Source organism: Camelus ferus, chromosome 1, assembly GCF_009834535.1.
Source record: "Camelus ferus isolate YT-003-E chromosome 1, BCGSAC_Cfer_1.0, whole genome shotgun sequence".
NCBI lineage: Eukaryota > Metazoa > Chordata > Mammalia > Artiodactyla > Camelidae > Camelus > Camelus ferus.
Genome location: NC_045696.1, coordinates 22,782,535 through 22,797,999, shown reverse-complemented (window position 1 = coordinate 22,797,999; position 15,465 = coordinate 22,782,535). Strand labels below are relative to the sequence as shown.

At 37.7% G+C, this 15,465-nt stretch overlaps 1 long non-coding RNA gene across 1 annotated transcript in view; it reads left to right on the top strand.

Annotated features, from left to right (window-relative positions):
• The window catches only part of LOC116662820, a 37,837-nt gene extending 34,930 nt beyond the window's left edge, over positions 1 to 2,907 (top strand). Inside the window, exon 5 of the long non-coding RNA XR_004318917.1 lies at positions 1,927 to 2,907. This is a non-coding gene — a long non-coding RNA (uncharacterized LOC116662820). The remainder of the gene's footprint in view (positions 1 to 1,926) is intronic.
• Positions 2,908 to 15,465: the final 12,558 nt, after the last annotated feature.

Sequence of the window (15,465 nt, the reverse complement as noted above, 5' to 3'; positions counted from 1 at the left end):
TCTATCTTGACTGATCCACGATATGAAGAAAGACATGAAGTGAAAGGTCATGTATAGCCCTTTCAGAGAATGACTTCTAAATTCTCCTACCTTGATGCAAATGAGCAAATCATCAAATAGGCCAAGTAAGCAAAGTCTCTCATGTCTACTAGGTCAACAGCTTTTCTCAAAGAGAAAAAAAATGTCCAACTATAAGATCCTACCACTTATACAGTAAAAATATTTGTGTGGTCACAAAATAAAATAATGGTATTTTTTGCTCTTTGATCCAAGAAGCATTTGACACCCAGATATTTCCCTTAATAGCAACAAAGGGATGACAGTGACTTTTGTAAATAAACCTGCCTCAAAATGCAGATTGAATGAAGTTCCTTGAAAGCAAGATGGCAACATTCAGTACAATCTCCGTATATCCTGTGGAAACGTGAAATATGACAGGTGTTCCATTTTGGTAGAGTTTCTTTTTTCATTAATCTAAAGGTACTCTGCTTTCCCATGGAGACTTTCCTGAAACCAGGACTTGTTTAATCTAGGAAATGATAAAAACCATTTGAAATCTTGCACTGTAGTCCGAATCAGCATTCCTTGCCTAAATACAGTCTCACATATTCCCACCCCTGTATGATTACAAGTTTATACACAATCTTTTTCCCCATACCTGAAAGTAAATGTTTTGTGATTTTTTTCATCAGCATCACCTAATAAAACTGTATAACTCCCTAAAATCAGAGTGGTAGAAGTGATCATTTTTTTGGCCAGAGAGGGGCCAAAAAGCAAATTTCAGTCATGTCAATAAAACTGCATCTTACTTGTTTGTAGGTCTGAAACAGCTGTTTTAGCATGTGAGCTAACAGAAAGTTGGGCAGCTCTACTCAAGAATTCTGTCCAAATTACCCTCAATTATCATGGATATCACCTGTTTTGAGTTTCTCACTCTTACTCCTTGACTAATTTTCCATTATAGATTTGTGTCTGCATATTACACATCACTGATATGTAAAATGTATCTAAATACTCTCTTTCTATTTGTATTCTCTATTCTTTTCTATTGTTAAATTAACATACTGTTGCTATGTAAAGACCTATTAGAGCTATATCCAAACTAGAATGTTGTATAATGTTATTACAAACAATTCCAAAAAATGTAATACTGCAATAATAATTTCACAAGTTATTTTTCTCTCAAGTTTACATAAGATTTCCACTAAAACTAAAAAATAGCACCTCAATTTGTTTAATTGTTTTCTTCTTCTTGCTCCCAGCATTCAGACATACCAGAAGTTTGAACAAGAAAATATCTTTATTTGAATAAGCAGCTTTGTAAGAAAAAAAATGCTTTAAAAGTTGTAATTTGGATTAATTGTTCTCAGGAAATTGAAATCCCACCAATTAGAAAACTATTGTTTTCATTATTGAGAAATAGCTGAAACGAAAATGCTGTTTTGCAGTGCTACTAAAACTGGAGAGTTGATATGAGAAACAAAATCAGTCGTTTTCCAAAGTAGACCAAAAGAAAACACAAGAAAAACTGAATTGACTTTTAAAATATAAAATATTATGTTAGACCCATAAGTGAATCATGACATTAGTATAAGATGGACACAAACTGAAAAACGTATTGTGGTGGATATATCTCTAATGCTTCCTTATTTTCCAACCTCAGTAGAAAACTGTTGTGGTTTTGTTGCTCAAATAATATTTGAGAAAATCTTTGGGAGAAAATATTTGGGAAATTTTTATGATGTATATTTCCAGGCATTTTTTAACTTAAACCTAAGTACCCTGTTGGTTCCAGAGGTGATAAAGCCTTGGTGGCATTGGTACATTAATATTTTATCACTCAGAACCACTCAGTACTTCCTGGGATCTTCCTTGGGAGCTGTCGTAGCTAAATCATAATTGATCACCAACCGTTTTATTTCACAGGATGCACGAATTAGCAAAAGCCTTCCAGGGACTCTACACTGTCTGAAAGAGAACTCAGCTTATCTGGAACATCTTCATGCCAATCACCGAGTTCACCTGACACCCCTCAGGCAGAACGGAATATATTCTTAAACCTTCCTTGCCCCTGAAGATGTAGAGGTTTGCAGACCGAGGGCCCCGAAGCAGCCACACTAGAACAGTTTCTGAGACCTGCATGAAGTTCTTCCAGGTCTGCTTATTCCCAATTCAACTGCTAAGTGCAAGACTGGATTACATGCAGTGGGAATCTGTAGATAAAAAAAACTACAGATCCTGCCTTGAAGGACCTAATAGTCTAAGAGCAGAGGTACTAACTCTCTACAAACAACTGCATAAGCAGTGAAAAATGAACGCACCTAATTTGGAGCTAACCTCATTCCCTTGGATCAGAACCTGTGCCTCTCTCATATCTCTCTCATTTTAGTAATAGCACCTCCGAAGACAGATACGTGGCGACCTTCCTGACTCCTGCCTCTGCTTTGCCGCTCTTCCCCATTCCCGTGATTTAGATTGAAAAACAGTTTCATTTCCCGTGCCCACAAATAACTATCTGACCAGTTCCCCTCATCCCACAGCTTCTTCAAAATGACATTTCTAACTTCACATCTAATCATATTCCTTATCAGTAATCTACAAGCTGGGCTCCAAGCTCTTGTCTGTAAAAGATAAGGCTTTTGCCATCTCACTCCTCACTGCCTCTCTCCCCTTACTTCTTACCAGTTCCCTCCGTGCAACTTAAGTTCCAGTCATTGGAATTGTTTAGTTGTCCTCAAATATGCGATTAAACATGGGCCTTTTCATATGTTCATCCATCTGGAATGCGCTAAGCCACTGCACTGTATACCTGACGTGGTTCTCTGTGAACTCTCCTCATCTTTTATTTTCAGTCAAAGTGGTATTTCATAATGCCTCAAATAATAATATAGCCATTTATTCATACAATAACATCTGTTGTTCATATATTCATATCATAGCACTATGTTGAAGGGTCCAGAGACTTTTCAGCACAATGTTATATTTGTTCTCATGTCTGTCTCACCACTAGACTGTGAACATCTTGGAAGTAGAGACAACATGAGTTTCTTTTTCATTTTTATATCCCAGCTCTTGCTGCAGCACTAGACACACAGTAGGTTCGCAACAAATACTGAATTAAAAATACAATTATAAAGTCATAACCTAAAGCAGCATGTGGAAAATGCTATAGAATAATTACATGTAAGTTGAGACAGTATGTCAAGCTGAGAAATCAGGAAAGGCTTCCTAGGATATGTTATACTTGAGTCAGACACAAGATGCATAGAATTGACAAACATGGAAATGGAAAGGGAAAACGCTTAGCTTGGGGAATGGCATGATCAATAACATGAAGACGGAACTATATTTCATACGAATGAGGAACTGGCCTGCATTGAGAATGGATGTGAGATAGAGGACTCTAATAAATGAAGTAGGAAAGTCAGCATGGAGAATAGATTGTTAGAGATTATGAATATCTGGCTAAAGAGTGTAAGTTCAAGTTTTGTTCTCTAGGAAATAAACTAGGGATATATTGATGGAGTGCTGTCTTTACACACAAAAATAGATACACATACAGTCTGTCAGGAAAAGAAATTATAATAACTTTAGTAGGAAAGTTAGCTTAGGAAAGTATTATGAAAGTTCACATACAATGTTTTTTCTATAGAAAATATGGATATATTAAAGGAAAACTATACATAAAAACAGATAAAAACAAATTTCTTCTGTATAGCACAGGGAACTATATTCAAAATATTGTAGTAACCTTTAATGAAAAAGAATATGAAAACGAACATATGTATGTATATGCATGACTGAAACATGATGCTACACACCAGAAACTGACAAATTGCAACTGACTAGGCTTCAATCAGAAAACAAAATAGATGATACTGCTACGGCCAGAGCCGTGGATACAGCTTCAGATACAGATACAGATACAGGCCGAGATATAGACACTGACATAGATATTCTGGCAAATTTAAGGCCAAGAAATGAAATAGTAAGATGTTGACACAGAGTAGAAGAAGGATTTTGACAACTTGATCTTGGATAATTGTAATTGAGGGTATATAAAATTCTAGGAGAGGCAACCTACATAACCTATCTCCTTGGCTCCTTGGTAGAAATGGAAGTAGTGGAAAGGAAAGAGAGACGGCAGAGAGAGATGAGTCAAAGAACCTATGGATCTGCTATCTTTTTTTCTATTATGACTATTAACTTGCTTTCTTTGCATAAGCAAGACAAGTTTCCTGAAGGTAAAGCCCTCCATTACCTTTTGAGAAACCCTACCACTCAACATAGGGTGTGGTCAATTTGGGGGTAATAGATAAAATTGAATTGCTCTGACCACAGCTGAATAGTTAATGTGATCTCCTGTCTACAGCTGCTGCCATCTATAGCATGTGACTGTTTTCTTTGAAATTTGGATTCTCTGGGCCATGGCAGGGGCATGGCTATGTTAGAAGTAACTGTCAGTGGCTTATCCCATAAATTCTGGCCACAAATCAAATCCATACACTGCCTTTCGAAGACCTAGGACCAAAATGTTCTTATATAGTTCAATGGCCCCTGCCTTTTAATCTTACTACACATTAAGGAAAAAAAAAGGCACCAGCTTGAGGAAGCACTGTCTTATGGTAACAGTAAATACATTGTTTTATGCTTAACTTTGTGAGACGTACGTACCATGTTTGCTAACAAATTATTCTTAGCAAAAATAGCAACAATGGTGCATCCATCTAAAGCTCCAAAAAAATACTGTATTTATCTTTCAATAGTGAAATTTAAATTTAGAAAAACAACAGAATTAAGATACTGAATCTTTTACGCCCTCTTTCTTAAGTTTTCTCTCTCTGAAAAGCAAGCTGTGCTGTATAAAGTAACACCTTGAGATAAAAAGAATTCCAAAAATATGGGTGGCTACCACTTTAAAAAAATCCTTGTAGCTTTTTTTATTTGTAAGTTTGTTCCCTTTTCTTTACAAACGGTTTTTATTAGAATTTAGACACAGATAAATTACCTCCTGAAATATACCAATCTTGAATACTGCCTGTTATGTCTAGAATAGCTATGACAAAGCTTTCTAAAAATCCTTACAATTTCTAGGGAGATATGGGGACTATCTTTTAAAACTAATGATTCTGGCTTTTCTTCCTTTTTTTCCTCAGCAAATTCTAAAGTAATTGGAGTTCATTTGGCCAGTAATGATCTAGTTTGAATTTTTTAAATATCAAAGTATTTAGGGAATTGTCTTTTGGCGACATGGGGCATTGAAAAGAAACTTGTGAACTACTGTTCTTTTCTGTGTCTAAATGAAGACAGGGTCTACTGTTTCTATGGTTAATTCAGTCAAAGAAACCATTCGATCTGAATGTTTGACCGAATGACCAGTGGTTTGACTGAGTTGACAGCCATCGTGGCTGCTCTGGCCGTGCGTGTCCACCCCGGCTTTGTTTGTGAGCTGGCAGTCTCTGCACATAAAATACACAGCATATGCCAGGTGGCCATGTGTCTGAGGCAGAGGGAAGGGAGAACAAAGCACAAAAAAAAAAAAAAAAGCTTCCATTTGGACAGAAATGCTTTAAGCCACCCGACTGCCAATAACATATTAAAGAGAGAAGAAAATGTGATGGTGTCTGAATATAGTCAACAGTAAACAACTCCAAGCCCGAGATTCAGATCACAAATCTTCCCCTGCCACTGCTGACAAGCTCAGCTTGAGCATGGCTGCAGGAGACAAAGAAATCTGCTCCAAGAGGGAAAGAGGAGAGGAGATCCTCACATCGATTTTAATCTACCCCAGACACATGTTTTAGGAACCTCTTATATCATCTCCATTGTGTTCTACTTTTTTAAACATTTCTTTCTCACAGTCCTGGAGGCTGCAGGTCTGAGATTGAATGCCAGCCCCTTCGGTTCCTGGTGAGGGCTCTCTTCCTGGCTTGCAGACAGCCACCTTCTCACTGTGCCCTCACGTGTGTGCCTCCCTACTGTACTCTTATGTCAGAAACCTGTTCTGCTGAAGGCGAGGATGGAGGCAGAACGCTCTAGGATGGCAAAAACAAGAACTTCCTGTTTATCTCTTGCCTCTTTACCTCCACCTGCCACTTGGTACTTACCATTCTCCTCATCACCATCTTCTCCAGAAACCAAAATAGAGGAGGCAGATACTAAATGCCATCGCAGAAGTGTTGGAGGCTACAAAATATTATTTTAGAAAGGCAGTAGGATGGCGTGGGTTCCCTACAAAGTGGAATGGATAATTTCTCTTATAAATACAGTATTGCCCTTCTTTCCTGCATCAATGCTTTAGGATAAATCAAACGTTTTCCCTTCACTCATTTACTGAGCAGCTACTAGGGGCGAGGCAGCATGCTAGAAGCCCTACCTCCAGGTCCGTATTTCCAGCCTCCCCAGCAGTGCTACCAAACCCAACTGAGCCCATCTTACAGATAAAAACATGGACATTCAGAGCAGCTAGTTAACTTGCTCAGGCTCCCTCTGCTGATTAGTGTGAGGGAGACTTAGAAACCAAGGTCATCTGATTCAAAACCATTGCAAATCAACTTTGTTCACAAATAAGTCAGTTTGCAGTGGTCTCTCAGGTGCCCTCTGCTTCTACAAGCTGTATCACTTAATCAACACAAAATGAGTCCTCTAATGGGTTATTATTCTGACTATTTCTGAAACTAAAACACGAAAGCTCTCAGCAGCCAGGTGGCCCAAGGCTGCATCAAAATCCAGACACGGGTCAACCTCAATGTATGTTTCACTGCCAGTCTGAAAGCTCTGTTGACCTGAACTCAAGAGAGTGCAAAGAACTAGTCCAGTCTTCTTGAAGGTATTACACCATTGTGAAATTAACAAAATGGATGCAAAGTAGAAGGAACTTTATCATCATAGGACTCTGTGTTTCTGAATATTTTGTTCCCTCCACCAGGAAAGTGTTTCCCTCTATCACGTCTGACAAATTCCTTCACAGCCTAGTTCTGATACGTTTTTTCGACAAACTCCTTAATTCGGAGAGGCAGAACCAGTTGCTCCCTTGCTGGTGCTCCAACAACACAGTATTGAACTTGTGTTAGGTCATTTCCCCATGTTGTCCTGGGCTGTTTGTCTCTGTGTATGTCTCCTCCAGGCAACTTGTGACTGTCCAGAAAGGACATTCTGTATCATGTTGACCTTTGAGCTTCCAGTGCCCAGGTCGGGGTGCTATCATAGTAGCTACTAAAAACATTTGCTATGAGAGTATATAATTAAAAAATATGAGAATGAGAAACCATCAGAAAAATATAGTATGTGTTTGTGCATTTAAAAGGCAGTGTGGAAAAGGAAGAAATGTCATTTCTATTGAAGGGACAAAACTATATTACCCCTTATCTGGCTTTTAAGGCGATTTTGCTGAGCTAAAAATCCTATATTCGTAGAAAAGCCTTACCTGAGCTGCCAGCATCATCTAAGATTATTAAAGGAAGGATTTTCAAGATCTAATTTACTTTTGTCATGCACTGCTTGCTATTTGCATTCCGTTCTGGTTGAACATTCAAATGAGACAAGCCTTTATCACCTTTGTGTCTGGTCACGTCTGCTTCCTAGTCGCCCTCTCCTTGGCTAGCACAGCGCTACAGCACCAGGCTGTAAACACGGCAGCAAAACGATTTAGGAAAAGAAAAAGAAAAAAAAAAAACTGCTTTGGTTCACAATTGGATGAAAATATATTTAATGAAAACATTTCTATCAGTAGCAGGCTTTTTATAAATTCTTCTCTTCCTTATAATTAAGTTTTCTAAAATGCAGACATTTGGCCTTAAGTATCTCATGGATGTAATGTTGGCACCAGATCAGTGCAGCTTGCTTGCCAAGCTTAAAAGGGAAAATATAATGGGAAAATACTGTAATTTTATAGTTCTTGTAAAAATGAGGAAATCACAACATGCACAAAACCCCCAAGGAGTACGTCCCCAAATCTGCCCACAGAGAGACCGAGATACATATTTTCAGCTTAGAGGATGACCCTAGAAACCTATCTGGGGTTGATTTTAGTTTACCCTGACACAACTATAGATCCATCTCAGCAAACAGATGTGCAAAACATGAACTTTATGTTCATTGGCTCAGGAAATGGAACTGAGAATTTAAACTAATTTCCATTTTTATTATGTAGTATGACTTTCGCTTTTTTGTTCTCTCATAACAAACTTCAATCCCCCTGAAAATACCCTAACTGATAGCTTCTAACAGGGTTAGACTGTGTGAGCTGAATGCATTCTTGTTTATGACTGCCTTATCCACCCATGCACCTGACACGCTTTCTCTCAGTGGAACAACAAATTGGATTTTTCAAGAGCAGCAGAAAGGTACAAGCTCCTTCTAATAAAGTAAATATGACACCACTTGTGAATGGAAGAATCTTTTGCACCAAATTAAAAGTGCATTTTTGAAGCAGTAAGAATGGTAAATTCGGCATCTACAAGCTTGCTAAAGAATAAATTGCACCAAGCTCCGTGTTGATGGCAAAGAAAATACTTCTGAGCATGTGCCCTGGCTCTTGTGCCTTTGCCCTTAGAACCCATTTCCCTGCCCTCTCTGACCTCTCTGGGCTTGTGATGGTTAATTTTCTGTGTCAACTTGACTGTGTTAGGGGATGCCCAGATAGCTGGTAATGTATTATGTCTAGGTGTGTCTAGGAGTGTCTAGGAGGGTGCTTCAGGAAGAGATCAGCTTTTGAATCAGTAGACTGAGTAAAGCAGAGAGATGGGCTCCCCAATGCAGGTGGACATCGTTCAATCCACTTAGGGGCCCAAACACAACAAAAAGTGGAGGAAAGTGATTTCACTTCTCTGCTTGAGCTGTGACATCTACCTCCTGTATCATCTCCCCCTGCTCTCAGACACTGGTACTGCAGACTTAGACGGGACATACACCATCAGGCCTTCCAACTTTTCCCAATTTCAGGCCTATTTAGACTTGAATGGAATTACACCAGCCTTCCCGGCTCTCCAGCTTGCAGACAGCAGATCGTGAGACCTCTGGGCCTCCATAATCATGTCAGCCAATTTACATAACTAATTCTCCTAGATAGATAGATAGATAGATAGATAGATAGATAGATAGATAGATAGACAGATGGATTTTATTGGTTCTGTTTGACTGGAGACCCCTAATACAGTGCTCCTACAGGTGACTGTTATGAGCTGCCAGGTCCTTGCACTCTCCGTGGCTGCAAGGACACTGACGCCTGTCTATGTCCTTGGCTCTCCTGCAGGCTTACCTTCAGTTAGGTTTGACCAATGAGAGCATCAGCAGGAGAAGAGAGTAGGAAGAGAGAGAAATCTGCACTTACTCTCCCTTTTCTTCCTGCTTTGGTGCCACAAGTGTGGCGGTAGCTGTGCTATATAATGGATGTTTCCCTCCATGGTCCTCACTCCAGTGGTCCACCATAATTCTGTGTCCTTCTTCTATTCATTTGGCCCTTGAAGTGGCTAAGTCTCCCTAATATTGCTGGAATTTGGGTCCCTCACCAACTCCTGTTTGCTCTCTTATCCCTGCTCACAACTCTGTACATTATTCTTTTATTTAAAACTTTTCATGTGAACCATCTGAGACAAATGGCGGTGCCCCGCTAGGATCCTAAATAATAAAGAAAGCAACTTTTTTTAAGTTAATGGTCACTTAAATAAAATGGCCCACCAGATAGCCATGAAGTGATTGATGGGCTTCCAGTAGAAGGGCTATTGTGAGCAAGGTTGTCCAAATGCCTTCATCTTTGACATCCACGGCAAAGGCTGGGAGATCATGGAAATGACTGAAGTCTGCATGGCCTACAGAAATTAAAAGAGCTGTCAAAAACCTTCCAGGTTCTTTAAGGAATATGCCAGACTGAGTATAACTGATTTCCTATCAATGGATACATAAGGGGCTGATTCAGAATCTCCTGGCTGAGACTCAGCATAAAATCAAGGAGGAAGGGGATGGTGAAGACCCAGCAGAACCTCACCCCCTTTAACTCCAAGTGGCGAGGACAGGCTGGGTTCCAGGAGATCTCAGCCAAAGAGAACTCTTTCTAAGGATATCTTTGTGCCCAGAAAATAGGGGAATGCTCAAAAGTGATCTGAAAGTGAGAAGCACAAATACCACGTGATATCACTCATGTGTGGAATCTAAAAAAAATGAGACAAATGAACTTATTTACAAAACAGAAACAGACTCACAAACATGGAAAACAAACTTATGGTTACCAACGGGGCAGGGGGAGGGATAAATTAGGAGCTTGGGATTAGTATATAAAAACTACTGTGTATGAAATAGGCAAACAACAAGGTCCTTCAGTATAGCACAGGAAACTATATTCTATAAACACCTCGCAACAACCTATAATGAAAAAGAATATGAAAAAAATATATATATAAGACTGAATCACTATTCTATACATCAGAAACTAACACAACATTATAAATCAACTGTACTTCAATTAAAAAAATGTGAATGTATCAGGAGGATGAAGGACTTAAAGGAACCAAGTCTGACTATTTTGAGCTCAAAATACATAATGATAATTAACTCATTGAATAAAATACTGAAATAAGAAAGGAGTGGGGAGTTGGGAAGGAAGGAAGGAAGGAAGGGAGGAGGAGAAAGCAGGAGGGCTGGGTTCCAGATGTCCTGGAACCCAGCCTTTTCCTTACAGTAGAATACTTTTCTTTACAGTAGAATACCAACTAATAAATATATAATGATAATGTTAATAATCAATCTTTGATAATTAATGGATGCTAAAATAATGTGTGAAAGATGGGTTAAAAAAGAGGAAATTTCACAAATTAAAACTACAATGAGGTATCACCTCACACCAGTCAGAATGGCCATCATTAAAAAGTCCACAAATGATAAATGCTGGAGAAGGTGTGGAGAAAAGGGAACTCTCCTACACCATTGGTGGGAATGTAATTTGGTGCAGCCATTATGGAAAACAGTTTGGCCCTTGAAGTTGCTAAGTCTCCCTAAAAACCAAAAATAGACTTGCCATATGATCCAGCAATCCCACTCCTGGGCATATATCCAGAGGGAACTTTAATTTGAAAAGATACATGCACCCCAATGTTCATAGCAGCACTATTTACAATAGCCAAGACATGGAAACAAGCTAAATGTCCATCAACAGATGACTGGATAAAGAAGTTATGGTATATTTATACAATGGAATACTACTCAGCCACAAAAAAAGAATTAAAAAATATCATTTGCAGCAACATGGATGGACATGGAAATCATCATTCTAAATGGAATAAGCCAGAAAAAGAAAAAAATGATATCATGCATATGTGGAATCTAAGGAAAAAAAGACACAAATGAAATTATTTACGAAACAGAAGCAGGCTCACAGACATAGAAACAAACTTATGGTTACCAGAGGGGAAAAGAGGTGGAAGGATAAATTGGGAGCTCTATATTTGCAGATACTAACCACTATATATAAAATAAACAAGTTTCTTCTGTGTAGCACTCTTGTAGTAATCTACAATGAAAAATAATATGACAAATGAATATATGCATGTATATGTATGACTGAAACATTATGCTATACACCAGAAATTGATACAACATTGTAAATTGACTATACTTTAATTTAAAAAATAAAGGACATTTCAGAGTCTCCAAGAATCTCACCACAAATTACTTCTTAATCTCTAAGAGAAAAATAGCAATTTCACTTCGGATAAACCTAGCAGATGTACCCACCAGAAACACATTTTAAATAAAAGAAGAGGGAGTAGGATTTTCAGATGTCTTTTTTTAAAATAAAGAAATCATATAAGACCTTGCTTTAGTTCCACCTTTGGACTTAGAATGAGAGGTACAAGCATGTATTAGAGGGCTTAGTCAAAGGATCAAAGTTAGTGTCTTCAATATAGGACAAAACACCATCACATGCCCCCAATCTGATGTGCTAAGAAGAATGTAATTATCACTTTTGTGATACTCTTTCCAAAGCTGAATGAATGACTCCTCTCCTAGCTCAGTGATCTGGATGCCAAGAAATCATCCTCACTTACATGTGGCTCATCTTAGAGAAATTTCGGTCTCATGTGTTAGAAAATGCATACCTGCTGAAATGTTGTAAGATGAAGCAGCTAGAGAGGACTCTCCAAAGTCTGCTGGCATTCCAAAAGGCTGTGCCTGAGGGCACAGCCATAAAACTTAAGACTGTGAGAAGACTATAACTGGAAGAAAGGGCTTGAGATCTGACAACTAAGAAAGAGATCAGAAATGGAAGGCAGGTTGGACAGACAGAAAACCATAGTTCTACTCTTAAATCTTTTCTCTTTTTGCTTTCAATATTAATATTCCAGATTTTCTGCTTAGATACAATATTTGATTTCACTTAAAAACTATGGCAAGTCTATTAAACACTTTTTCCCTATTTTTCTTCTTTTAACCCCTCTATCTACTACACACAATCCAGTACCGTGTTTATTTTATCAGATATTTAACCTGACAACATTTTTAACTTACTCATGATTTCTTTATTATTTTTCAGTGTATCTCATTCAATTCTAGATCCTAGTTTTTGGTTGAAATCTCTCCTAACTTCAGTATTGATATTGTCGAGGAGTTTCCATATTAGTTGTGTTTCCCCTTTCTTACTGTAGTTGTTTCAGCATGTTATATATTATTCCTTTAGTTTAGATGTCTTTTTTTGAGTATGTATACCAGCTTTGCTACTACAAATTCTGGAATTCTTTAACGTAATCCCACACCCACCAGAAATACATTTTAAATAAAAGTAAAGGGAGTAGGATCTTTCAGATGTCTTTTCTTAAAATAATGAAACCATATAAGACGTTGCTTTATTTCCACCTTTAGACTTAGATTGAGAGGTACAATGATATATTAGAGGGCTTTGTTAATAAATACCAAAACATTTATAAAAATTCATAAAAATATACTTTTTGAATTACTACTTGATGCTTCTGTTGAAAGGTAGGTTATGGAGATGTTTTTGAAACATGATTCTTTGATATAAATAGATATATTTAAGCAATTTAAATATATTTACATAAATACAAGCATATCCTGTTTAGTGAGGGCTGCAATCAAGGAAGACTTCAAATCAGAAACACTGGAAATACAACAGCAGAAGCAGACATCGTGAGCTTGCTAGTTGTATTTTAATACAGAGGTTATTCAGGATTCCTTTATTTTTATTATTCTCTTCTTTGAAACTGGGAAATGGTGAAGGGATGAGGGACTTCTCCACAGTGGCGCTTACATGTCATTGTCCCTGTGATGTTCTTGCTCACTCCCTTTTGCACACAATGTTAATCTCCAATTCTTCCTCCCCAAGAGAAGTTCTTGCCTCTTCTGAGAACCATCTTTGCTTAACTTTTCTCTGTAAGTTAGTTGAACTTCACCTGATCCTCTCTTGCTAAAACCCTGTAAAGACTTCCATCCTCCTCAAGTTAGAATTTTCCTTGAAAGACTTCTCGTGCCCATAGCACTTTTGAAATTTGATTATGCTAATGAATGGTATTTTGGTTACTTTTCTTTCACTAAATACACTATGTGTGTCTGTATGTTGGGAAATGCACATGTGTGTGTATGTCTAATAAAAGAGTTTGTCAGAACTCTTCAAAGTGAATGAAGTGTTTAATTTCCCATTTAATCATTATAGTCCCCCCATGTCACAGAAAAGAATGTAGATAAGGTGGGAAAGGTAGTGTAGGAGAGAAGGATGTTCTCCAAGTAGTCGGAAAGTGGCTGCCTAAGCCCCTAAGATAAGGAATTTAGGAACAGGACAAGGTTTGAATAAAATGTGAGTTCAGTTTGGACATCAGGAATCTGAAGTCACTCCTCTGAGATATCTAAGTGCAGATGCTAATAGTTTAACGGACGGTCGGAGGCTCACTGGTTAGATCTCAGAGACTTGAAGTCATCAGAAAGATGGAAATTGGAAATCTTGGCCTAGGGTAATCCTACAATGTAAATTAATTTAGAAATGAATCATAAACATACTCCAACATAGCCCAAGGTATTTTAGATCAGGTAACACCCTACAGATGGATAAAATATTTCAAACCTGGTATTAATGTTCTACCAAATCCTCTTGCAATGGACACAATAAAAGAACAACAATAAAGAGCTTGGAATCACTCTTGTATGATCAAGTTCTACAACATGATTAATCATCATCATTAACTTTCCTACAAGTTACAAAGATTCTCTAAGTTGTTACATTTCCTCAATAAAGTTATGATATTTAACTTCAGCATTTTTGAAATGGTCACAGATATACTTATTTAAGTTATGGGCTTTAGAACTAGTAAAATCATACATGATTACATTAATTATTTTTCATTTCCTGTTCCAATATCTTAGCCCACTTCAAAAATTTGGCTCAGGACTGAATTTGCTAACCATCCCTTAAAGGACTAGGCTTCCATTTTGGAGAAGTTCGAATCCCTGTCAAATAATCTCATTAACTGATTAATCAATTTCATAATCCCATCAATTCCCAAGCCAGGATTTAGATGGCCCATTTGAAAGGGGTCTCCCTAATACTGGAATAGTTCTGCTGACATCTCTATCCACTTAACCATATCCTCTATTTAATCCTGCAATCCCTCAGTTGCTTGCTGTTGAGATTTTGGGTCCTTTTGTTTGATTTCCCTTTTTCCATCAGATACAGTCTGAAGTAAATTTTCTCAGACTCTATGGTGAATTTTGATCCCTTACAGCAAGTCAACTTAAAAGGACTGCAAATATGCTCCATAAATAACTCATCATACTATTTGCAGAGTGTACCTCAACCAGCAACTAGTGGTCACAATCTCTCTGAGATGCCAAAGGCTAAAGGCGATATCCTGTTCGAGGATATTATCTATAGAGCAGACTTATCAAAAGATAAGATTCCTCTAACAGAATGCAACAAAATGGATTTTTATAAGGATTTTTCTTTCAGGCTACAGCATTATTTCATTATCTTATTAATTCTTTCTTTAATTTTCACTAATTTCAACAAATCACTCATTTGCAATATTTTAAATGCCTTTCTTTTCAGATTATAAATGCAAAACAATTTCAGAGAATTGTGTTTGTTTTTTTTTTTTTTTTACAGAATCCTTTTATCTCATTCTCATTCGTTTTGTAAAGCCTCATGAAGTCTGTGGGCTAATTTTGCCAGTGGTTTCCATCCAAACCCAATCAGACATGGTCACTCAGATAGCGGTCAAGGGATTTCTCTAACCTTAATTACAGTAGAGTTTCTAGCTGTTCATTAATATGTATATGTACTTCCTCCAAAATTCTGCTTGCTTAACAGGTTCGTGTTTATTCTGTATGGCCAACCTAAGGGAGTAGAAAAGCCAGAATTATATTTCAGACTTTCCCAACTGTCAGTTTTGTACTCAAACAAACTAGTCATTGCTGTCCCTCAGAAGGAAAGCTGCCTTTCACATATAAAGAGCCTTCCTCTTGGAA